Source organism: Coregonus clupeaformis, chromosome 12 (genome assembly GCF_020615455.1).
Source record: "Coregonus clupeaformis isolate EN_2021a chromosome 12, ASM2061545v1, whole genome shotgun sequence".
Taxonomy (NCBI): Eukaryota; Metazoa; Chordata; class Actinopteri; order Salmoniformes; family Salmonidae; genus Coregonus; species Coregonus clupeaformis.
The window spans coordinates 42705791-42731587 of record NC_059203.1 but is presented as its reverse complement, the minus strand read 5'-3'; the positions used below and the strand labels follow the sequence as shown (position 1 = coordinate 42731587).

The 25797-nt window shown below is 43.5% G+C and overlaps 1 long non-coding RNA gene across 1 annotated transcript; it reads right to left on the bottom strand.

Moving 5' to 3' along the window:
• Positions 1–4913: 4913 nt before the first annotated feature.
• LOC121578669 lies at positions 4914–20340 on the bottom strand. The gene is made up of 4 exons (XR_006002806.1): positions 20258–20340; positions 8807–8925; positions 7271–7378; positions 4914–5006 (listed from the first exon to the last, which is right to left on the bottom strand). It is a non-coding gene; the product is annotated as an uncharacterized LOC121578669 (long non-coding RNA).
• Between the last annotated feature and the right edge of the window lie 5457 nt (positions 20341–25797).

Below are 25797 nucleotides of genomic sequence, written 5' to 3'. Positions count from 1 at the left end.
GGCCAAGCTTCCTGCCATCCAGGACCTATATACTAGGCAGTGTCAGAGGAAGGCCCAAAAAATGGTCAAAGACTCCAGTCACCCAAGTCATAGGCTGTTCTCTCTGCTACCACACGGCAAGCAGTACCTGAGCGCCAAGTCTAGGTCCAAAAGACTCCTTAACAGCTTCTACCCCCAAGCCATAAGACTGCTGAACAATTAATCAAATGGCCACTCGGACTATTTGCATTGATACCCCCCTTTGTTTTTACACTGCTGCTACTTGCTGTTTATTATCTATGAATAGTCACTTTACTCCTACCTACATGTACAAATTACCTCGACTAACCTGTACCCCCACACATTGACTCGGTACCGGTACCCCCTGTATATAGCCTCGTTATTGTTATTTTATTGTGTTACTTTGTATTACATTTTTTACTTTCGTTTATTTAGTAAATATTTTCTTAACTCTATTTCTTGAACTGCATTGTTGGTTAAGGGCTCGTTAGTAAGCATTTCACTGTAAGGTCTACACCTGTTTTATTCGGCGCATGTGACAAATACAATTTGATTTGATTTGATTTGGACAGAAAAATAGACCAATTCACACACCTATCAATACAATGCATTGTGATCCCTACTGCCTCTGATCTGGTGGACTCACTAAACACAAATACTGCTTTTGATTAGATTATAAGTTTAATAGTCATATGTACAGGGTTGCAGATGTAATTGCAGGGTAGGCTACAGTGAACATCTTAAGTTCGAGCTCCAACAATGCAGGACAAAGTGAAATTAAAAACTATAAAAACTATAAATAAATATCAATAAAATATGTAAATGATGTCTGAGTATTTGAGTGCGCCCCTGTCTGTCTGTAAATAAAAAAAGAGGACGAACATCTTGCTGTCTGGTTTGCTTAATATAAGGAATTTGATGTATAGCATTTACTTTTTACAATTGAGTACTTTTTCCACCACTGTACTTAAGTACATTTAAAACCAGATACTTTTATACTTTTACTTAAGTAGTATTTTACTGGGTGACTTTTACTTTTACTTGAGTCATTTTCTATTAAGGTATCTTTACTTTTACTCAAGTATGACAATTGAGTACTTTTACACCACTGCTTCAATCACTGAACACAACCAGCGCTTATTAGAGACAAGCTTATTTGAGCCTTAATGCACACAGCTTTTTCTCAATAAAAATTTGAAAAGACTACCACACTGTTTGTGACCAGTATAAACATTAAAATAACAAATCCATCGCAGATCAGACTTGCAAAGAATAGGCTGTCAATCATATACCCCCAATTTCGCGCTTCAGCACCATGGAGAGCAGTACCGGTTGGCGATGTTATGTTTTCTTTTTTTGTGCTGCCATGGATAGCAACACTGACAGAATAAAAAAATATATTTTGCATGAACATGACTGTGGGAATATCAGAGCTGTGTTCATGGTAACCTTGTAAACAATTCATTTAGACCCCGCATTTATTTGAAACAGGCGTTTATTTGCCTGAATATGTGCCGTTGCCTGGCTATTAAAAGGGACAGGTGGCTATTTACATTTACATTTTAGTCATTTAGCAGACGCTCTTAATTGAAGTTTTATGGTAGGTAAATTCATTACTTATGTAAAATAGCTGTAACATATTTTTCTTTAGGAGTGCCAATTTGAGATGCAGGAGCAACTATGTGGAGCCCATAGGAGATGGGATAGTGATTTGATTAATCATTTGACGCTGTTCCATGATGAGCTTCTGGCCCATAGAGATATATAGAGGACTCATCTTTGTATCTGTGCCATTATAGCGTCTGTGACAGCATGGGCAGCGCCATTGAGGCTATCTCTATTTTAAAGTAGTCAATTTTCTTCTTCGCGATTAGCTGATACCTCCTGATGACCCGGTGGGACATGAATCCAATCATCAGGAGGGATCAGCCAATGAAGTTGGAAGTCCCACCCAGTCAACTATATTAAAATGGTGGAAGCACTCAAATAGCCTTTTAGCCACTAGAGGCCTCTATCATTCTCTATGTAATGGCCCCAGTGGAAATACTGCAGTCCACCACTGAGAAAATGTCCATAGGATATAACTGTAATGACTGCATGCACTAAACTGGAGCATGCAGTTACCAGGAGCAATCAAATAGAATTAAACTGGTAGGTCTGCTGGAGAACTGTAGTGCATCTAAAACACATGTCCAAAGTGCACCACTGAGTTAGTATGTCAATAATATAAGCCAATTTTTTTGGATTGAACATTTCATAGTGTGTTGATATACTGCACTCTATTGTCCATCAGGAATATTGAAGTAGGCCCCTTGCTTGCATCCCATTTAGTCCTCTTCCAGGGCTCATAGTTTTGGCTTGCAAAGTTGAGGATGTCTTGTAAGATAAGGCTGAATGAATGTGGGATATTGGAATGTATTACTGTATTTGCACTATGGTCAAGGTAATACTGCACTGGAGCACGTTGTGAAAAGAGGCATTTTAGTGGTGCATGTACATATAATGTGGATCATACACACTTTTGTGGAGACAGGTCGTCAGCGGATCATTCATACTTGGGGGAAACATAGGTGTTTCTGCTATATTTCCCCTCAGTTCTCAGAGTGACCAGTAGAGCATTCTGCTCTGTGTGTGGATAATTTTACCCTCTCAGTTCAGTGTGGCTAAATGTCATTAGGATTATCAAGGTTGATAATAATAATAATAACAACAATTATAATTAGGTGGATGCTTATATTGGTTGATGGAGGAACATGAGGTACCAGCAACTCCTCCTCTCAATAGAGAGCACATTATTTTGTTCAAATCTTCTAATTTTTTAGAAAGTATGTTCAGACATGCTTTACCAGGGTGAAAATTAAAACGCTGAATGGCTTACTCTCATGTTTTTATTCATTCAGTTTCAGTAGTATGGAATTATTTAAAAAGCAACACACACACAAACATCAAGATCAAGACACACAAACGTTAAGATCAACATTGGAAGTTACCTGTCCAAAGGTCATTGTACATTTGAAAGAACAATCACTTCCAAACATAACTACTTTTTTCACTGTGTGAGAAGTTGAATCCTCTTGATATACATTTTCTCCACAAGAGTGCACCTCAACTTCCCTGGCCTCATCAGAAGTAATGCCCATGCCAGAATTCAGGCATAACCAGTGCTTGACTTGGCCAGGAGCTCACTCACTTGAGCTGAGTACAGGCACTTCACATCTTCTACTGCTTGAGCTCCTGTTCCTCTTATAGAATATTAGCTTAAAAGTGTTGTGGAGCTCCTGCACCTGAATATGTATACCTGTATAAACAGTACCAGCACCCAAAATGAGTACCGGAACCTATTTCAGTCCAAGTCAAGCACTGGGCATAACCAGTAAGCAGCTTTATTAATCAACAGCCACCCCTCTACCTGCCTCTAGGCAAACCCAATATTTTTGAATTCATCAAGTGTTGAATAGGATACTTGGTTTTCAATTGACCTGAGAAGGAAATCTGGCTACTTTAAATAATTAACTGTATTAGAGTAAAACTTTTATATGACATAAAAAGGAAAAAGGAACATGATGTGAAATGCTGTCACATTGACATAAAACTATGGTAAAAATTAGAAAATGGACTGTTAGTTGTTTTCACTTATTACCAAAATTCAATTTAGTCATTGAGTCAGCTCTTATGTCAATCTTCAGCCATTCAGGGCTCTATTCAATCTGTATAGTTGAAGCATTACAGCCAGTGCGGTAGAAATGTAAAGGTAATTTCCGATTGAGCTGACGGGAACATTGCCTTTAAATTTCAATCAGACCGTAAAGCTGAATTTAAACTATATGGATTTGAATAGAGCCCTTAATCTCCCAAACATGTTCTCTGTATTGGGGTCTCCAACCTTTTCTAGCATGAGAGCTACTTTTAAATTATGAAACATGCCGCGAGCTACTCATACATTTTCCCCTAGTTTTCAAATAGGCACTGTTTGTATTTCCCGAATTCTGTTTAGTAAAAAAAAAAAATCACTCTCAAAATTACAATTATTAATAGATAAACAATTCAATTGGATGTTCTGAGCACATGTCGATGTCTAACTCACACCAGAATAAAAAATGTTAGGGCAAAAAAATATATAACACATTTAGATTTGAGTGTAATACCCCTTTAATAGGGCATTTTGTGAGAGAGGAATGTGTTAGTCTGGCAATGTTTTTGCAGCTGCATATATCATGACAGAGTTTGCAAAACAAAAGCCCACCCGATTGATAGAAATAATCAGTGGTGGAAAAAGTACTCAATTGTCATACTTGAGCAAAAGTACAGATACCTTAATAGAAAATGACTCAAGTAAAAGCCACACAGTAAAATTATATTTGAGTAAAAGTATCTGGTTTTAAATGTACTTAACTTTTACTCAAGTATGACAATTGAGTACGTTTTCCACTACTGTAATAAAAAGTAAACACATGCACTGTTGGAGCTCGGAACTTACCTATTTAACTGTACACCGCAACGACACCTGCGACCCTGTGCATGTGACTATATAAAAATATAATCTTATCTCAAATGCTATACATCAAATTCCTTATATTAAGCAAACCAGACGGCACAATTTCCTTTTTTATGGACAGACAGGAGCACACTCCAACACCAGGACATAATTTACAAACACAGTATTTGTGTTTAATAAGTCCACCAGATCATAGGCAGTAGGGATGGCAACGCATCTGTAACGTATATGCAGGGAGTCAGGAAGCAGGTGCAGAAGGTGAGTTTAATAAGAAACATGAAGATAACCAAACCAGGAGTAGCGTACTGAATGTAAACAAAACCAATACTGCCTGAAGACTGAGGCTACTGAGGGCTAAATAAATGGGAGGTAATCAAGGTAATGATGAAGTCCAGGTGTGCATAACGATGGGGAGCAGGTGTGCGTTATGATGGTTGCCAGGTGTGCGTAATGTGGGTTGCCAGGACCGGTGGTTAGTAGACAGGCGACGTCGAGCGCTGGAGAGAGGGAACTGGAGAAGGCGTGACAGTGTTATATTGATAGGTGCGTGAATTGGACCATAATTCTGTCCTGCCTGAGCATTCGAAATGTAACAAATACTTTTTGGTGTCAGGGAAAATGTATGGGAGTAAAGAGTACAAGTACTTTACATCACTGCAAATAATCATGATATACTGTAATTCTGCCAGGTAAGCCTACTTTGCAGTTAACATTTAATTGAGAAGGTTTTGGGGAAAGTCTTTCTGTCTACCCAGAAGACAGTTATCATTGGCTGCAGTCCAAAAACGTTATTTTTACTCCCTCAGCCCTCGCTCTAGCCACTTTCCCTTGGGGGAATCCCAAGGATGCAGTTTGATTGCCATCTTAAGTGGAGGTCCAATTCACTAACGTTACCCCCTCGACCCTCGATTTAGCTTGAGGGAGCGATTGAAGAACTATGATCACTTGTGGGGTTGATATGACCCACAATTCAATGCAAACTGTAGTCACGGTAGCCGCAAAGTGTCGAATTGAATCAACAAGGCTGCATTTTTGGCATGTCAGACAAAATTATGAAGCTAGCTTGTAAACAAATATATATACACTACCGGTCAAAAGTTTTAAGGTTTTTTCTTTATTTTAGAATAATAGTGAAGACATCAAAACTATGAAATAACACATATGGAATCATGTAGTAAACAAAAAAGTGTTAAACAAATCAAAATATATTTTATATTTGAGATTCTTCAAATAGCCACCCTTTGCCTTGATGACAGCTTTGCACACTCTTGGCATTCTCTAAAACAGCTTCATGAGGTAGTCACCTGGAATGCATTTCAATTAACAGGTGTGCCTTCTTAAAAGTTAATTTGTGGAATTTCTTTCCTCCTTAATGCGTTTGAGCCAATCAGTTGTGTTGTGACAAGGTAGGGGGGGTATACAGAAGATATCCCTATTTGGTAAAAGACCAAGTCCATATTATGGCAAGAACAGCTCAAATAAGCAAAGAGAAATGACAGTCCATCATTACTTTAAGACATGAAGGTCAGTCAATCCGGGAAATGTCAAGAACTTCGGAAGTTTCTTCAAGTGCAGTCGCAAAAACCAAGCGCTATGATGAAACTGGCTCTCATGAGGACCGCGACAGGAATGGAAGACCCAGAGTTACCTCTGCTGCAGAGGATAAGTTCATTAGAGTTACCAGCCTCAGAAATTGCAGCCCAAATAAATGCTTCACAGAGTTCAAGTAACAGACACATCTCAACATCAATTGTTCAGAGGGGACTGTGTGAATCAGGCCTTCATGGTCGAATTGCTGCAAAGAAACCATTACTAAAGGACACTGATAATAAGAAGAGACCTGCTTGGGCCAAGAAACATGAGCAATGGACATTAGACCGGTGGAAATTTGTCCTTTGGTCTGGAGTCCAAATTGGAGATTTTTGGCTGTGTCTTTGTGAGACGCGGTGTGGGTGAACGGATGATCTCCGCATGTGTAGTTCCCACCGTAAAGCATGGAGGAGGAGGTGTTATGGTGTGGGGGTGCTTTGCTTGTGACACTGTCTGTGATTTATTTAGAATTCAAGGCACACTTAACCAGCATGGCTACCACAGCATTCTGCAGCGATACGCCATCCCATCTGGTTTGGGCTTAGTGGGACTATAATTTGTTTTTCAACAGGACAATGACCCACCACACCTCCAGGCTGTGTAAGGGCAATTTGACCAAGAAGTAGAGTGATGGAGTGCTGCATCAGATGACCTGGCCTCCACAATCCCCCGACCTCAACCCAATTGAGATGGTTTGGGATGAGTCGGACCGCAGAGTGAAGGAAAAGCAGCCAACAAGTGCTCAGCATATGTGGGAACTCCTTCAAGACTGTTGGAAAAGCATTCCAGGTGAAGCTGGTTGAGAGAATGCCAAGTGTGTGCAAAGCTGTCATTAAGGCAAAGGGTGGCTATTTGAAGATTCTCAAATATAAAATATACTTTGATTTGTTTAACACTTTTTTGGTTACTACATGATTCCATATGTGTTATTTCATAGTTTTGATGTCTTCACTATTATTCTACAATGTAAAAAATAGTAAAAATAAAGAAAAACCCTTGAATGAGTAGGTGTGTTCATACTTTTGACTGGTAGTGTATGTTTTTCACTAACTGTCCCTGGGACTTAGTCAAAATATAAAACCCTGTTGTTTAACAATTCTGCTAAGACCTTCAAAAGGTTGGTGCTTGCTCATCAGCTCAGTGTCCCACATAATGTAAACAGGTTAAGGGTTTAGATGACCTTACCCTCAACTTGTTAAACAAAAACAACCGTCAATCATTACTCATTGTCCGTATCTACAGGGGGAAATGGTAGCTCATCCAGAGTTCGCAGCTCATTAGTTTCACCATCCTCTGTGGGAGCAGAAAACATTATAGCTGCTGAAATCTTATCAGCCAGAGCAGCACAGATCGCCTTACAGCATGTTAATAACATTTCACATGGAAGAGAGAGAGAGAGAACAGATGTTATAACAGTTTCACACCAACCTTAATAAGAATGAGATTGGGGCAAGGTTAGCCCAAGCTACGATCTAGTGGCTCTCCTCACATTTTAGGGGCATAAAAGCCTCGCCTTTCCAAATCATAATTATAACTATTGATAAATTATCCATCCCAAATTTAGAATGACAGATGCTTCACATTGGTTCTATCACTTTAATTTAACCTCTACGGGATCGGTGTCCCGTATACGGGACGGTTGAGCTAACGTGCGCTAATGTGATTAGCATGACTTTTGTAAATAACAGCAAACTTTCCAGGACATAGACATGTCTTATATGGGCAGAAAGCTTAAATTCTTGTTAATCTAACTGCACTGTCCAATTTACAGTAGCTATTACAGTGAAGAAATACCATGTTATTGTTTGAGGAGAGTGCACAACAACAAAAAACGTATCACAGCAACTGGTTTGATACATTCACCCCTGAAGGTAAATAATGTACTTACATTCAGTAATCTTGCTCTGATTAGTCATTCTGAGGGTCCCAGAGATAAAATGTAGCATAGTTTGTTTGATAAAATCCATTTTTATATTCAAATGTAGGAACTGGGTTCTACAGTTTGAACCCTTGCTGTCTCTGGCTCCACACCCACCCCGCCCGGCCATCTAGATGTGTGAAAGTTTGTGTATAAGCTAATGATCTATCATGTATGACATTCCTGGGAGTGTGTAAACTTACATTTTGTATTACCATATCATTTTTGTATGTTCTCTACTTGAAAATGTGTCAATTGACCAATTAAGCACATTTGGGCAGACTTGATACAAAATAGTCCAGTATTGCAATGCTTCACTGGATCAATCTGAAACTTTGCACACACACTGCTGCCATCTAGTTGCCAAAATCTAAATTCCGCACGTTAGCTCAACCGTCCCGTATATGGGACACCGATCCCGTAGAGGTTAAGAGGTTAAGACCCTCAACTTAGCACACACCGATACTGCAGAATGTACATTTACATTGTCATACAGTATATTCATCTCATCATTTCTAGCATACACTTTTCTCATCACTTGTGGTAATGACAGATTGGTATGTCAATGCATTCTTAGTCTAAATTACTATACATTTTGCAGTGTGCAGACCTCCACAATCAACCTGATACCCCAAATAAACAATTTTGGATAAGCCTAAATCAATTACGGGCACGGTTGACCACCCCCCTCTGTCCCGGCACATCCATCTGGCATTTGTTCATGTTCTTCTTCAGATAGTGTTTCAGTTCGTCCTTTCAATGGCACATGTTCAAAGTGGATGGCCCTTGATAATGTCTCTCACCTGAGCCGCTACTGTCCTTTCCAGTCCATTATGTCTTTGTCCATTTTCCTACCAGTGCACCAGCAACTTTGGGCAGGATCTCTCTCCATGCTCACTCCACGTGGACTCATGTCACACTCCTGAGAGAAAAAGTATGAGAGAAAAGGCAGTTGATAACTTCGACTGGATGCTGTGTACAGGTTGCTGGCTCGGACTCATGTTTCAGGTGTTGAAGGACCATAGTGAACGCCATTACTTCAGCCAGTTAGAGGGTTTGAGGTCCACACTGTTCCTTGGTCAAATTGTCCCTTCCATGCATCTAGATACCATCTGTGGTCACTTCGCCATAACCTCGAGAGAGGACAGATCAGAGCAACAGTATAGTTTAGGGCATTTATGATTCAGGAAATCCAGACAAATGATTTACTCTATAACAAATTATTACTGCTACCTGATTCAGGAAATCCAGATTCCTAAAACAAATGTGAAGCTATTTTTATTTTTCCAAATTGGCTTATAGTCCCCTATCATCTTGGTGATCTCACTGCAGAGGACAGGGAGTTGGAGGGCTAATCCTTAGGGAGAAATCCTGACCATCCAGCAGACCCAATCTGGTGAGATCTGTTATTGAAGCAAAACAAAAACAAACAACACAACTACACAATACTAATTCATATAAAACTAGAGGTGGGGAAAGTTCAATCCATTTGTAATAAATGTCAACCATTACCAACATATATTTTTTCACCAAAGGGCATCTTTTTTCCTTTTAGAGGCAGGAACGAAAAATACAGTGAGGGAAAAAAGTATTTGATCCCCTGCTGATATTGTACGTTTGCCCACTGACAAAGAAATGATCAGTCTATAATTTTAATGGTAGGTTTATTTGAACAGTGAGTGACTGTCACGATCGTCTTCTTGTGAGATATTGGACCAAGGCGCAGCGTGTGCAAAATACATCTCTTTATTTTGGACGAGGGAAAAAACACGAAACCGAACACTATCCAGAACTAACAAAACAACAAACGACCGTGAAGCTACATAACGTAAGTGCACAGACAAGCAACAAACGTTCAACATAGACAATTACCCACAAACACATGATGCCCATGGCTGCCTTAAATATGGCTCCCAATTAGAGACAATAACCCACAGCTGTCTCCAATTGAGAACCAATCTAGGCAGCCATCAACATACAAACACCTAGACAAGACATTACCCCATAAACCTACAAACCCCTAGACAAACCAAAACACATACTACACCATGTCACACCCTGACCTAACTAAAATATTAGTGAAAACAAAGATAACTAAGGCCAGAGTGTGACATAACCCTCCTTAAGGTGCGAACTCCGGGCGCACCTGCATAAAGTCTAGGGGAGGGTCTGGGTGGGCGTCTGTCCACGGTGGCGGCTCTGGCACTGGTCGTGGTCCCCACCCCACCATAGTCACTACCCGCTTTCGTAGCCTCCTCCAAATGACCACCCTCCAACTTAACCCCACTGGATTAAGGGGCAGCACCGGACTAAGAGGCAGCACCGGACTAAGGGGCAGCACCGGACTAAGGGGCAGCACCAGGATAAGGGGCAGCACCAGGATAAGGAGCAGCACCAGGATATGGGGCAGCACCAGGATAAGGGGCAGCACCGGGCTAAGGGGCAGCACCGGACTAAGGGGCAGCACCGGACTGAATGGCGGATCCTGGCTGGCTGGCTGGCTCTGGCGGATCCTGGCTGGCTGGCGGATCCTGGCTGGACGGCTCTGGCGGATCCCGGCTGGACGGCTCTGGCGGATCCTGGCTGGACGGCTCTTGGCTGGCTGACGGATCTGGCTGCTCATGGCTGGCTGACGGATCTGGCTGCTCATGGCTGGCTGACGGATCTGGCTGCTCATGGCTGGCGGAAGGCTCTGGCTGATCCTGTCTGGCGGAAGGCTCTGGCTGATCCTGTCTGGCGGAAGGCTCTGGCTGATCCTGTCTGGCGGAAGGCTCTAGCGGCTCCTGTCTGGCGGACGGCTCTGAAGGCTCATGGCAGACGGGCGGCTTAGCAGGCTCAGTACAGACGGGCAGTTCATGCAGCGCTTGGCAGACGGACAGTTCAGACGGCGTTGGGCAGACGGGCAGTCCAGGCGCCGTTAGGCAGACGGCAGACTCTGGCCGGCCGAGACGCACATAAGGCCTAGTGCGTGGTGCCGGAACTGGAGGTACCGGGCTGAGGACACGCATCTCAGGTCTAGTGCGGGGAGAAGGAACAGGGCATGCTGGACCCTGGGGACTCACCTCACGCCTAGTGCGGAGAGCAGGAACAGGCCGGGCGGGGCTGGCGACGCGCACCGTATCCCTGGTGCGAGTGGCCGGAACAGGCCGGGCCGGGCTGGCGAAGCGCACCGTATCCCTGGTGCGTGGAGTAGGAACAGGCCGGGCTGGGCTGGCGGAGCGCACCGTATCCCTGGTGCGTGGAGTAGGAACAGGCCGGGCTGGGCTGGCGAAGCGCACCGTATCCCTGGTGCGTGGAGTAGGAACAGGCCGGGCTGAGCTGGCGACGCGCACCGCATACTTGGTGCGTATGGCAGGAACAGGCCGAACCGGGCTGGCGACGCGCACCTTACACTTAGTGCGAGGGACCGGAACAGGCCGTACCGCACGGGAACACACACTACTGGCTGCACCTCGGGACTAGGAACGGGCCGGACCGAACTGGTTACACACCCCAGTACCTCACGCCGTGCCTCAACACCTTCCTTCCCTGCTTTACCCAGTAGCCCCCTTGACCTGGTAGCCCACTGAATCCGTCCCTTCTCTGCCTCCGTCAGCCCCCTTAACCTGGCAGCCCTCTGACTCTGCCTTGTGGCAGCCTCCTGCTGCTCCGTCGCCCAAGCCATGTGCCCCCCCAAAAAATTTCTTGGGGTTGCCTCTCGTCCTTCCGACGTTGGCTCTGCCGACGCCGTTGCTCCTCTCTCCGTCGCCTCTCCTCTGTTTTGCTCCATGGACGGCGATCCATGCCGTCCAGGATTTCTTCCCACGTCCAGGACCCTTTACCGTCCAACAGTTCCTCCCATGTCCAGACCCTTTGCTCCTGGACGCGCTGCTTGGTCCTTTTTTGGTGGGTAATTCTGTCACGATCGTCTTCTTGTGAGATATTGGACCAAGGCGCAGCGTGTGCAAAATACATCTCTTTATTTTGGACGAGGGAAAAAACACGAAACCGAACACTATCCAGAACTAACAAAACAACACACGACCGTGAAGCTACATAACGTAAGTGCACAGACAAGCAACAAACGTTCAACATAGAAAATTACCCACAAACACATGATGCCCATGGCTGCCTTAAATATGGCTCCCAATTAGAGACAATAACCCACAGCTGTCTCCAATTGAGAACCAATCTAGGCAGCCATCAACATACAAACACCTAGACAAGACATTACCCCATAAACCTACAAACCCCTAGACAAACCAAAACACATACTACACCATGTCACACCCTGACCTAACTAAAATATTAGTGAAAACAAAGATAACTAAGGCCAGAGTGTGACAGTGACAGAACAACAACAAAGAAATCCAGAAAAACGCATGTCAAAAATGCTATAAATTGATTTGCATTTTAATTAGGGAAATAAGTATTTGACCCCCTCTCAATCAGAAAGATTTCTGGCTCCCAGGTGTCTTTTATAAAGGTAACGAGCTGAGATTAGGAGCACACTCTTAAACTCAGCTTGTTACCTGTATAAAAGACAACTGTCCACAGAAGCAATCAATCAATCAGATTCCACACTCTCCACCATGGCCAAGACCAAAGAGCTCTCCAAGGATGTCAGGGACAAGATTGTAGACCTACACAAGGCTGGAATGGGCTACAAGACCATCGCCAAGCAGCTTGGTGAGAAGGTGACAACAGTTGGTGTGATTATTTGCAAATGGAAGAAACACAAAAGAACTGTCAATCTCCCTCGGCCTGGGGCTCCATGCAAGATCTCACCTCGTGGAGTTGCAATGATCATGAGAACGGTGAGGAATCAGCCCAGAACTACACGGGAGGATCTTGTCAATGATTTCAAGGCAGCTGGGACCATAGTCACCAAGAAAACAATTGGTAACACACTACGCCGTGAAGGACTGAAATCCTGCAGCGCCCGCAAGGTCCCCCTGCTCAAGAAAGCACATATACAGGGCCGTCTGAAGTTTGCCAATGAACATCTGAATGATTCAGAGGAGAACTGGGTGAAAGTGTTGTGGTCAGATGAGACAAAAATCGAGCTCTTTGGCATCAACTCAACTCGCCGTGTTTGGAGGAGGAGGAATGCTGCCTATGACCCCAAGAACACCATACCCACCATTAAACATGGAGGTGGAAACATTATTCTTTGGGGTGTTTTTCTGCTAAGGGGACAAGACAACTTCCCCACATCATAGGGACGATGGACGGGGCCATGTACCGTCAAATCTTGGGTGAGAACCTTCTTCCCTCAGCGAGGGCATTGAAAATGGGTCGTGGATGGGTATTCCAGCATGACAATGACCCAAAACACATGGCCAAGGCAACAAAGGAGTGGCTCAAGAAGAAGCACATTAAGGTCCTGGAGTGGCCTAGCCAGTCTCCAGACCTTAATCCCATAGAAAATCTGTGGAGGGAGCTGAAGGTTCGAGTTGCCAAACGTCAGCCTCGAAACCTTAATGACTTGGAGAAGATCTACAAAGAGGAGTGGAACAAAATCCCTCCTGAGATGTGTGCAAACCTGGTGGCCAACTACAAGAAACATCTGACCTCTGTGATTGCCAACAAGGGTTTTGCCACCAAGTACTAAGTCATGTTTTGCAGAGGGGTCAAATACTTATTTCCCTCATTAAAATGCAAATCAATTTATAACATTTTTTACATGCGTTTTTCTGGATTTTTTTGTTGGTATTACGTCTCTCACTGTTCAAATAAACCTACCATTAAAAGTATAGACTGATCATGTCTTTGTCAGTGGGCAAACGTACAAAATCATCAGGGGATCAAATACTTTTTTCCCTCACTCTACCATCAATTTGCATATTTAAGAAAAATAAAACCAATTTGCATATTTACCAAAGGGCCCCAGGGGACCGGTAATTCCCCCGTTGGACACATTATTTTCATCGTGAAAAAAAACAACAACACTGCCTGTTAAATCAAAAATAAACAAATTAGAATAACAAATCTAATTATCTCTTGATAACTCAATAAGGAAATAATTGTATCCCATAAGGTAATGGTAAAATAGACTAGAGACAGCCCTCTCTCTGTCCTTCTCGTGGTCCGAATCACACATAGGACTATTGATAAATTATAAACTTCTTCCTAATTATTTAGTGTTTACATAGCCCATAAAATAAACATGTCTCCTGTCTTTCTAGTGAGGGTGATCAGGCCTCACCAGGAAGTCAGAACAGCGGTCAGAGGTCAGTCAGCCCTATTAAGTGAGTGTTTGTTTTCCTGTACCTCAGACATTACTTAAAGATATTTCAAACATTTCAAACATTTTGTGCATCAGGTTTACATTGGGGTTTTCAGTAAATTTTTTCTAATCAAGAGAATGTACATGTGTGCAACCAACACTTTGACAATAGAAACTTCAGAAAATGTCATTTGTGTACAGCATCCTTTCTAACCTGTGAAAAACCCACTAAAACCAAAAAATAAAAAGACCCCACACTTCTAAATCAAACAGAGTATTAACCACTAACAAATATTAATTAACAGGTGGGTTGTGTGTGGGTGCTGGCGTGTGTGTGGCAAAAATCGTAGGGTAAACATGCAGGCCTTGCTTAATTTGGGAGCTCCCTTAACAGTTGGATCCGGGTACTTTTAACTGCTCTGCCTCAGGAAGCCTTTCAAAGGGAGAGATACAGAATCATTGATAAACATGTAAAAAAAAAACTGGGTAGCAGACTTTCCATCAGTCCTGGAAGAAAGAAAATAAACATAATCGAGTTTACTGCATCTTGAGCAGGGAGTCTTAATAAACCCATGCGTATACAGAATTATACTTCAGACACACTTATACTTCAGAAACATCAGATGAAACGGTGTCCCTTAAAACTTAATTAGTGTCACACCCTGGCTCTGGGACTCATTATGTTGAGCCAGGGTGTGTTCATTCTATGTTTTCTGTTTCTATGTTGGGTGTTCTAGGTTTGTTTATTTCTAGGTTTGACTGAGTGACTCCCAATCAGAGGCAACGAGTGTCAGCTGTGTGCTGGTTGTCTCTGATTGGGAGCCATATTTAACTGTCTGTGTTTCACTTTGTGTTTGTGGGTTTTTGTTCCGTGTTCGGTCATTGTCACTGAGGACTTCACGAGTCGTTTATTGTTTTGTTATTTCGTGTGTATGCTTTAATTAAATAAAGCAAGTATGTTCGCAACTAACGCTGCGCTTTGGTCCACTCCTTCATACGACGTTCGTGACAGAAAAACCCACCGTAAAAGGACCAAGCAGCGTGTCCAGGAGCAGGCAGACTGGACATGGGAGGAAGCGCCAGGAAAGGAGATGGAGAGGCTGGCGATGGCCCAGGTGGGCAAATCGTGGTCCTGGGAAGACATGCTCGGGGCAAGGGACCTTGGGGTAGGATTAAGGCCCTGGCGAGAGAGGAGCAGCGGCGTCAGCAGTGCCATCGTCGGAAGGACGAGAGGCACCCCCCAATAATTTTTTAGGGGGGCACACGGCATGGGCGACTGGGCAGCAGGAGGCTGCCACAGGGCGAAATGGGAGACGAGGAGAGAAGGCCACCGGGTTACGGGAGCCATTGGCGAGAGGAGGGAAGGAAGTTGTAGAGGCACGGCGAGAGGTACTGAGGTGTATTGCCAGTCCGGTCCGGCCCGTTCCTGATCCCCGTTTAAGGCCAGTGGTGTGTGTTCCCAGTACGGTTCGGCCTGTTCCTGCTCCACGCACCAAGCCTACGGTGTGCGTCGCCAGCCCAGCCCGGCCTGTTCCTGCTCCACGCACCAAGCCTACGGTGTGCGTCACCAGCCCAGCCCGGCCTGTCCCTGCTCCACGCACCAAGCCTACGGTGTGCGTCGACAGCCCAGCCCGGCCTGTTCCTGCTCCACGCACCAAGCCTACGGTGTGCGTCACCAGCCCAGCCCGGCCTGTCCCTGCTCCACGCACCAAGCCTACGGTGTGCGTCGCCAGCCCGGCCTGTCCCTGCTCCACGCACCAAGCCTACGGGGTGCGTCGCCAGCCCTGTCCGGCCTGTCCCTGCTCCACACACCAAGCCTACGGTGTGCGTCGCCAGCCCGACCCGGCCTGTTCCTGCCACACGCACCAAGCCTACGGTGTGCGTCGCCAGTCCAGCCCGGCCTGTCCCTGCGCCACGCACCAAGCCTACGATGTGCGTCGCCAGCCCAGCCCGGCCTGTCCCTGCTCCACGCACCAAGCCTACGGTGTGCGTCGACAGCCCAGCCCGGCCTGTCCCTGCTCCACGCACCAAACCTACGGTGTGCGTCGCCAGCCCTGCCCGGCCTGTTCCTGCTCCACGCACCAAGCCTACGGTGTGCGTCGCCAGCCCTGCCCGGCCTGTTCCTGCGCCACGCACCAAGCCTACGATGTGCGTCGCCAGCCCTGTCCGGCCTGTCCCTGCTCCACGCACCAAGCCTACGGTGTGCGTCGTCAGCCCAGCCCGGCCTGTCCCTGCTCCACGCACCAAGCCTACGGGGTGCGTCGCCAGCCCGGCCCGGCCTGTCCCTGCTCCACGCACCAAGTCTACGGTGCGCGTCGCCAGCCCGGTCCGGCCTGTTCCTGCCACTCGCACCAAGCCAGGGGTGCGAGTCGTCAGCCTGGTCCAGCCCGTTCCTGCCACTCGCACCAAGCCAGGGGTGCGAGTCGTCAGTCCGGTGAGGCCCGTTCCTGCTACTCGCACCAAGCCAGGGGTGCGAGTCGTCAGCCTGGTCCAGCCCGTTCCTGCCACTCGCACCAAGCCAGGGGTGCGAGTCGTCAGTCCGGTGAGGCCCGTTCCTGCCACCCGCACCAAGCCTACGGTGTGCGTCGACAGCCCAGCCCGGCCTGTCCCTGCTCCACGCACCAAGCCTACGGTGTGCGTCGACAGCCCAGCCCGGCCTGTCCCTGCTCCACGCACTAAACCTACGGTGCGCGTCGCCAGCCCGGTCCGGCCTGTTCCTGCCACCCGCACCAAGTCTACGGTGCGCGTCGCCAGCCCGACCCGGCCTGTTCCTGCCACCCGCACCAAGTCTACGGTGCGCGTCGCCAGCCCGACCCGGCCTGTTCCGGCCACTCGCACCAAGTCTACGGTGCGCGTCGCCAGCCCGGCCCGGCCCGTTCCTGCCACTCGCACCAAGCCAGGGGTGCGAGTCGTCAGTCCGGCACAACCCGTGCCTGGGTCATAGGTACCAATTCAGGTACCGCTCAACTGCTCCACTAAGGAGCTGAAGCCTACCGCTCCTGCTACGTCCAGTCCAGCTCCAGCCAGCGGGGCCAGACCGGACCAGGGGCGCTATGGGGGGTTTGTTGGAGGGTGGTGGGCAAGCCCGGAGCCGGAGCCGCCGCCGAGGAGGAATGCCCACCCCGCCCCCCCCCTGTTTTGCTCGTATTTAGGCGCGGTCGCAGTCCGCGCCTTTTAGGGGGTACTGTCACACCCTGGCTCTGGGACTCATTATGTTGAGCCAGGGTGTGTTCATTCTATGTTTTCTGTTTCTATGTTGGGTGTTCTAGGTTGTTTATTTCTAGGTTTGACTGAGTGACTCCCAATCAGAGGCAACGAGTGTCAGCTGTGTGCTGGTTGTCTCTGATTGGGAGCCATATTTAACTGTCTGTGTTTCACTTTGTGTTTGTGGGTTTTTGTTCCGTGTTCGGTCATTGTCACTGAGGACTTCACGAGTCGTTTATTGTTTTGTTATTTCGTGTGTATGCTTTAATTAAATAAAGCAAGTATGTTCGCAACTAACGCTGCGCTTTGGTCCACTCCTTCATACGACGTTCGTGACAATTAGGCACCTTCTAAAGTAAAAAATCCCAGAGCCTCTCTTAAATCCCTGGTGCTACCCAAACTATAGATTTGAGAAATAAATTGTTAAAAAACAAAACAAATTTCCCACTGTCTCTCTTACAAGCTTGTTTGAGTTCAGAGTGTACTGGCGGCTATCTATTGTTCCACAGGAAGCTTATCTCTTAACCCAAACACCAGATGGCTTAATGACGAGAGCAGTGGGCCAGACTTTGAAGAGTGAGTGGCCTCTTAAGTCACAATGCTCAATCCCTCTTTCTTACTTCTTCAAATTACTAAGATATTGCATTATTGGATTGCTATCTGAAAGCCAATTACCATTCACTTTGTTACTTTCACTAGTCTCCATATGTTTCCCTCAACTTGGACTTCTTTCCATATAGGAAGAACTCAATCACTACTACTTAAACACATTGATCACTCTCAAACAACATTCTGCTTTTCCCCCTATTTCAAGATTTAAAACAAAACAAACAATAGAACTTTCTCCATATTGGAAGGCATTGTTTTCATTTTAGTATACCTTCAAAAAGTTACTCTATATTTGTATTACCAATCTCTGTTTGATATTCACTTTCTGCTTCAATATTTATTAAATGTCTATTATTTTAAGATTCCGATGTAATGCTTTGGAGGGATCAATATCTATTAACTGGGTTGCACTGTCTATCAGTCCCCAGTAGATGGCATGCTCTGTCCATAATAAATCTCTACCTAGCACGTTAAATGGTTGAGGAGGTGAATACAGAAAATCATTGGGTTCTATTTAACAAGGTATGGACTTATTTCAAAATGTATTACCAAGGTGGAGGAAATCTCATAAGTGTTTATAGTTTTTATTGATTAGGGGTAAGTCAAATCCTGTACAATGCTTTAACCTTATTTTTCTCAAATGAGCCATAAAGGGACCACTCTGAACATATCTCAGAATGTTGTATATTATTATTATTATTATTATTATTATTATTATTATTATTATTTTACTCCATTGTTACTTTATCATCACTAGTAACCCAGTATACTGTTCTTCACCAATTCCTCCTTTAGACCAGTGTTCTATTCATACAGGGGTTTAGATATTTACACTAGTTGTTCTATTTAACAGCATATTCGGGAATAATACTCTCTTCTTTCATATCTCCATACAGAATCTCTATATAAAGTTATACATCTTTAGTTATTCATGTCCACATCGCAACGACCACAGCGCAGCAGCCGGAGAGGTACACATATCATGTTCTCAAGGAAATCTCAGTGTCCAGCGTCATCAATGCACTTCATTGTTCAGCCCTTACCCATCTCAGCTGTTACCCTCTCAAACTTTTCAATGGCTTCTCCTGTCAGTGCTCACTACCTGTAGATCGATGGGCGGTGGTGGACAGAACCCCTAGATAACGTTATAGATCTAGAAACTCAGCTCACAGAACTGGCTGGGGTATCCATTCTTTTACGCACTCAGTAGTCCTCTTTTACACCTGAGCTAGTCCCCTGACAGCTCACATTCACTCAGTAATTTATAGCTAAATGTCTCAATCAATCTTATTATCCAATCTTAATAGTAATAATTTCCATCCATTTATTACCAAATTTCAATCAGCCAAATTTAAATCTTAATAGTAATAATTTCAATCAGTCTTATTATCCAATCAGCTTAATATCCAAATGTCAATCAATCAGCTCTTGTTATCCAAATTTCAATCAGCTTAATATGTCATATCTCACAATCACACAACTTTCACATCCACATAGTACTATTCCCAACACACTCGGTAATCTCCCTCATTACCCCATGTGCATCGTCAACGATTCTCTTGTTGTTACTTGCTATGCACCATATGGATCTTCATTTACATTTTTAAAAACATTTTAGTCATTTAGCAGATGCTCTTATCCAGAGCGACTTACAGTTAGTGAGTGCATACATCTTTCATACTTGCCCCCCGTGGGAATCGAACCCACAACCCTGCCGTTGCAAGCGCCATGCTCTACCAACTGAGCTACAGGAGGCCCACAGGGGCCTATACATATAAATAACACCCCGTATTCAAAAATACCTTGTGTTATTTTGTAGTGGCTGCAGACCACATACATGTATCTTATAAATGCCTACAGACAGCTGTCAGCGGGGCATGGTACCGTTACTTCCCCTCGCTCTAGTCTTCTCTCTAAGACTAGCTAGCCTTCTTCCACGTCATATGTATCGTCTACGGTTCGTCTATAGTCTCTACAGTCGCCATAGTCTCTACAGTATCTATACTCTCTATAGTATATATCATCTCACGTATCTATAGTATCTCAGTGTCTATAGTCTCAGTAGTTTATATAATCATAAATGCTATGGTCTCTATAGACTCCATAGTCTTGCCGCTTCCCATACATATAGAATAGCACCTCGTGCTATTACTTAAGGCTTGTGGTACCTCTTCTACATATTTATGTTTAGTTTTATTGGTTTTATAATATTTATTTATTTATATTGACTTACTGAAATCAGTTGCCGTCCCTCAATTGTTCGCGGATGATGTGTCTCCTCCTGGGCAGCTCACAGTAAGGGTCTGGTCTGGGCAGGTCCTCGCCCTCTTTTGGTCAGACGGGAATTTCCCTCACGCTTCATAAAATGCGCCACTGGTTTTCCTTGCAGACCCCCACTGGAAAGCTCCGCAGGCAGAACCAATAATCACATTTGTGACGCCAAATGTTGTGGAAATTATTTTACACAGGGACACTCGAAGTCAATCTTAAATTAATCATAGTTTATTTGTCAGCACGCTGGAGAGGTTCCAACCAACCCAATGCATCATAGTACACATGTCTGTCAGAAGCTCTGCTGGGGCATACCCAGCAGTTTTCTTATATACGGCTATACACAGACAAGTTATATTTGCATGATTTAGCATAATTAATTCATCATTACCGTTTTGTTCTATTCATGTGACCGACCAATACTGGTTCATAACATGAGACAGACCAATACCTCACGAGGGTTCTTCTCTCTAAGCTGAGACCTTGAAACTGAGATATCTTTCGTTCTCAAAACAAGGTCTGGGTGTCCTGCCAAATTGCAGATACTGATAAGTGAGGATTCGTCCGATCAGTCACTTGCATGAACACAGAAATTGGTTTATAGAACAGCACACGAATAGAACATAGAAATATATAGAATAGAAAAGCACCAACATTAAAATGTCCATCACACCTCCCCTAATTGGAGTAAACTAATGGACAACAACACTTAGGCTTCTACTTCCAGCTTATACATACTATATAATTTTTACGGACACAATATATTTTGCAATAGTTCTCTTTTGTTTGTTTTTAGTCCCATCCTTCAGTGCCACTCAACCCCTCCCATCGATCTCTGAACACCATCCAGTTTTGATTTCTATTTGCCATATATTTTTCAACTGTGCTGTGATGTTTCACAAAAGTTCTGAACCTTTCTATTCTCATAGATTCTCCATATTGAATATTATTATATTATTGATCGATTGACCATTACTTTTTAAATTACCCAGCAGTGCTATTTGCAGAGTTAGCTCCAGGTAAATGTTGCAATTATTCAGCCATTCCTGAACCTGTGACCATAAACAAAACAAATTATCTAATGATTCTTTCTCGTCGCAGCAAACTCTGCAAAGCTGGGATGGTTGTACCCCCATATATATAACATTCTATTGGTTGTATGAATTTTGTATAATAATTTGAATTGAAAAACTCAAAGTTTTGAATCCAGCGTTGTTTTGTGTATCAGTTCATAAACCATGTGCCATGGAATCGGTACATCGAAAACCTCTTCCCAACTATTTTGCAATCTATATGGCACAGCTGTCTATTTTTTGGTCCTTAAATGAAAATGGAATCGTTTTTTATTTATCACAATTGCCTTTAGCCAATTTTGGTCTTTAATGCAGGGCCAACAGACAAGTTCCTAACTTTCTCCCCCTTCCACTTGCCACTTCCATTTTTGCGGTAATGCTGCAATTAGTTGGTTGTAATTTTGAGTACAGCAGACATTTCCATATATTTTTGTTAGCTGCATATGTGGCATAACTCCACCAGTCCTATTTATGATTTAATTTACAAAGATGATACCTTTAAAAAAATAAAATCTCCCCAATTTTTTTATTTTTTTTTATCAATTAGTATATTTTAGTTTAACCATAATATTTGTTGTAATATTTGTTCTGTCGTTTCTGGTGGATTAAACTGAAATTGCAACCAACTTTCTATGGCTTTTTGTTTTTAAATAGCAATATTTTGGAGATTATTTCATTTTCAAATAACCGAAAGTGAGAGGTTGTAATCTGAATAAAGGGAAAAATGCCATTCTTTAACATGGGGTAAGACATTCTTACTAATCTGCTAGAGAACCAGTTCGGATTTAAGTATAACTTTTGTATAACTGAAGCCTTTAGTGAGAGGTCTAATGCTTTAATATTTAATAATTTCATATTCATTATATAAATAGGCCAGTTTAATTTGATCTGGCTTGCCATTCCAAATAAAATAGAATATTTTTTGCTCATATAATTTAAAAAACAAGTCGCTAGGTGTAGGCTAGGCCATAAGCAAATCGGTCAACTGTGATATGACTAAAGAGTTAATCAGGGTGATTTTTCCACAAATAGACAGGTATTTTCCTTTCCACGGTAGCAAGATCTTATCTATTTTTGCCAACTTTCTATTAAAATGTATTGTAGTGAGGTCATTTATTTATTTTGGGATATGAATACAGAGTATGTCCACTTCACCGTCAGACCATTTTATTGAGAAACTACACGGTAATATAAAGGTTATATTTTTTAGTGAGCCAATACATAATATAGTACACTTATCATAATTTGGTTATAGTCCAGAGAGGTTAGGAAAAGTATCTAGATCATCTATGAGGCTGTGGAGGGATCCAAATTGTGGATTAAAAGAAAACATGAATCATCAGTGTACAATAACACCTTTGTTTTTAAGCCCTGGATTTCTAGGCCCTTGATATTATTGTTGGATCTGATTCTAATAGCTAACATTTCGATGGCCATAATAAATAGATATGCCGATAGCGGACAACCTTGTTTCACTCCTCTTGACAGTTTAATACTTTCTGAGAAGTAGCCATTATTTACTATTTTACACGTAGGGTAACTATACATAACTTTAACCCATTGTATAAGAGATTCTCCAAAATTGTAATATTCCAGGCATTTATATATAAATTCCAGTCGTACTTTATTAAAAGCCTTTTCAAATTCAGCTATGAAAACCAGGCCTGGTTTCCCAGATTGTTCATACAGTGGGGAGAACAAGTATTTGATACACTGCCGATTTTGCAGGTTTTCCTACTTACAAAGCATGTAGAGGTCTGTAATTTTTATCATAGGTACACTTCAACTGTGAGAGACGGAATCTAAAACAAAAATCTAGAAAATCACATTTTGAAAATCACACATGATTTTTAAGTAATTAATTTGCATTTTATTGCATGACATAAGTATTTGATCACCTACCAACCAGTAAGAATTCCGGCTCTCACAGACCTGTTAGTTTTTCTTTAAGAAGCCCTCCTGTTCTCCACTCATTACCTGTATTAACTGCACCTGTTTGAACTCGTTACCTGTATAAAAGACACCTGTCCACACACTCAATCAAACAGACTCCAACCTCTCCACAATGGCCAAGACCAGAGAGCTGTGTAAGGACATCAGGGATAACATTGTAGACCTGCACAAGGCTGGGATGGTCTACAGGACAATAGGCAAGCAGCTTGGTGAGAAGGCAACAACTGTTGGCGCAATTATTAGAAAATGGAAGAAGTTCAAGATGACGGTCAATCACCCTCGGTCTGGGGCTCCATGCAAGATCTCACCTCGTGGGGCATCAATGATCATGAGGAAGGTGAGGGATCAGCCCAGAACTACACGGAAGGACCTGGTCAATGACCTGAAGAGAGCTGGGACCACAGTCTCAAAGAAAACCATTAGTAACACACTACGCCGTCATGGATTAAAATCCTGCAGCGCATGCAAGGTCCCCCTGCTCAAGCCAGCGTGTGTCCAGGCCCGTCTGAAGTTTGCCAATGACCATCTGGATGATCCAGAGGAGGAATGGGAGAAGGTCTGATGAGACAAAAATATAGCTTTTTGGACTAAACTCCACTCGCCGTGTTTGGAGGAAGAAGAAGGATGAGTACAACCCCAAGAACACCATCCCAACCGTGAAGCATGGAGGTGGAAACATTCTTTGGGGATGCTTTTCTGCAAAGGGGACAGGACGACTGCACCGTATTGAGGGGAGGATGGATGGGGCCATGTATCGCGAGATCTTGGCCAACAACCTCCTTCCCTCAGTGAGAGCATTGAAGATGGGTCGTGGCTGGGTCTTCCAGCATGACAACGACCCGAAACACACAGCCAGGGCAACTAAGGAGTGGCTCCGTAAGAAGCATCTCAAGGTCCTGGAGTGGCCTAGCCAGTCTCCAGACCTGAACCCAATAGAAAATCTTTGGAGGGAGCTGAAAGTCCGTATTGCCCAGCGACAGCCCCAAAACCTGAAGGATCTGGAGAAGGTCTGTATGGAGGAGTGGGCCAAAATCCCTGCTGCAGTGTGTGCAAACCTGGTCAAGACCTACAGGAAACGTATGATCTCTGTAATTGCAAACAAAGGTTTCTGTACCAAATATTAAGTTGTGCTTTTCTGATGTATCAAATACTTATGTCATGCAATAAAATGCAAATGTATTGCTTAAAAATCATACAATGTGATTTTCTGGATTTTTGTTTTAGATTCCGTCTCTCACAGTTGAAGTGTACCTATGATAAAAATTACAGACCTCTACATGCTTTGTAAGTAGGAAAACCTGCAAAATCGGCAGTGTATCAAATACTTGTTCTCCCCACTGTAGTGTTCTATTGTTTCCAGTACCTGTCTGATTAGGATGAATAATATCCGACAATACCTTTTTAATTCTATATGCTATACACTTTTCTATAATTTTTGCATCACAACACTGAAGTGTAAGGGGCCTCCAATTTTTTTAATGGACTGGATTTTTATATTTACCACTTGGGTCCTGTTTCCGTAATAATGAAATCAGACCTTCTTGTTGAGTATCTACCATTTTTATAGGAGTGGTTAAAACATGCTAATAAAGGTCCTCTGAGTACACCAAAAAAGGTTTGGTAAACCTAAACTGGTATGCCATCCAGGCCCTGGAGTTTTCCCAGACTTAAAGGCTTTAATTGCATCAAGAAGTTCCTCCTCTGTAATTTCTCCTTCACGTGAGTCTTTCTGTACAGCTGTTAATTTTACATTATTAATAGGAAAAAAATCCTTACAATTATCTTCGGTTAGTGGAGATGGAGAAGACTGAAACGAAAACATATGCTTGAAGTACTTTGCTTCCTCTTTCAAAATATCGTTTGGTGAATCATGGGTGACTCCGTCATCTGTAACAAGTTTCAGTAAATTCTTTTTGGTAGCATTTCTATCTTGAAGATTAAAAATGTAACAATTAAAAATAAAACAAAATCGTTGTCCATGAAAGGAAGTTTGGCTAGCGAGCAAGCATTTTAGCCAGGTAGCCTAAGACAACAAAAACCAAAAGCATGTGCTGTATGACAGAGTCATAGACTGTTCCGGCAACATGAAAGAGAGGAGGATGGCATTGGCGTTTCTCTGCAATTAGGGTGTCAACATGTTTTTTCTACTTACGCGCACACACAAACACAAACACACAGAAATCAGTACCATGGACAACCACATGATATGTAGCTTACATTGATTGGACTAAATCGTTTTTGGAATCTTTGTCTCTGTATTAGACTAAGAATAGGTGATTTGATGATGTTGAAATGTTGAAGTTGAAATGGTTCTGGAATAGTGGAGCCAGCTCCTGTTTTCTTTTCGATTTGCAGTAACTCTCCGGTGTTCTAAATCAATAGTTGTTTAGTAGTCCGAAAATGTTGGAAACATTAACTTGATTGACCATGCTGTAGGTAACTGTTTGTTACATGCAAAATGCTTTGTGGACTCCAT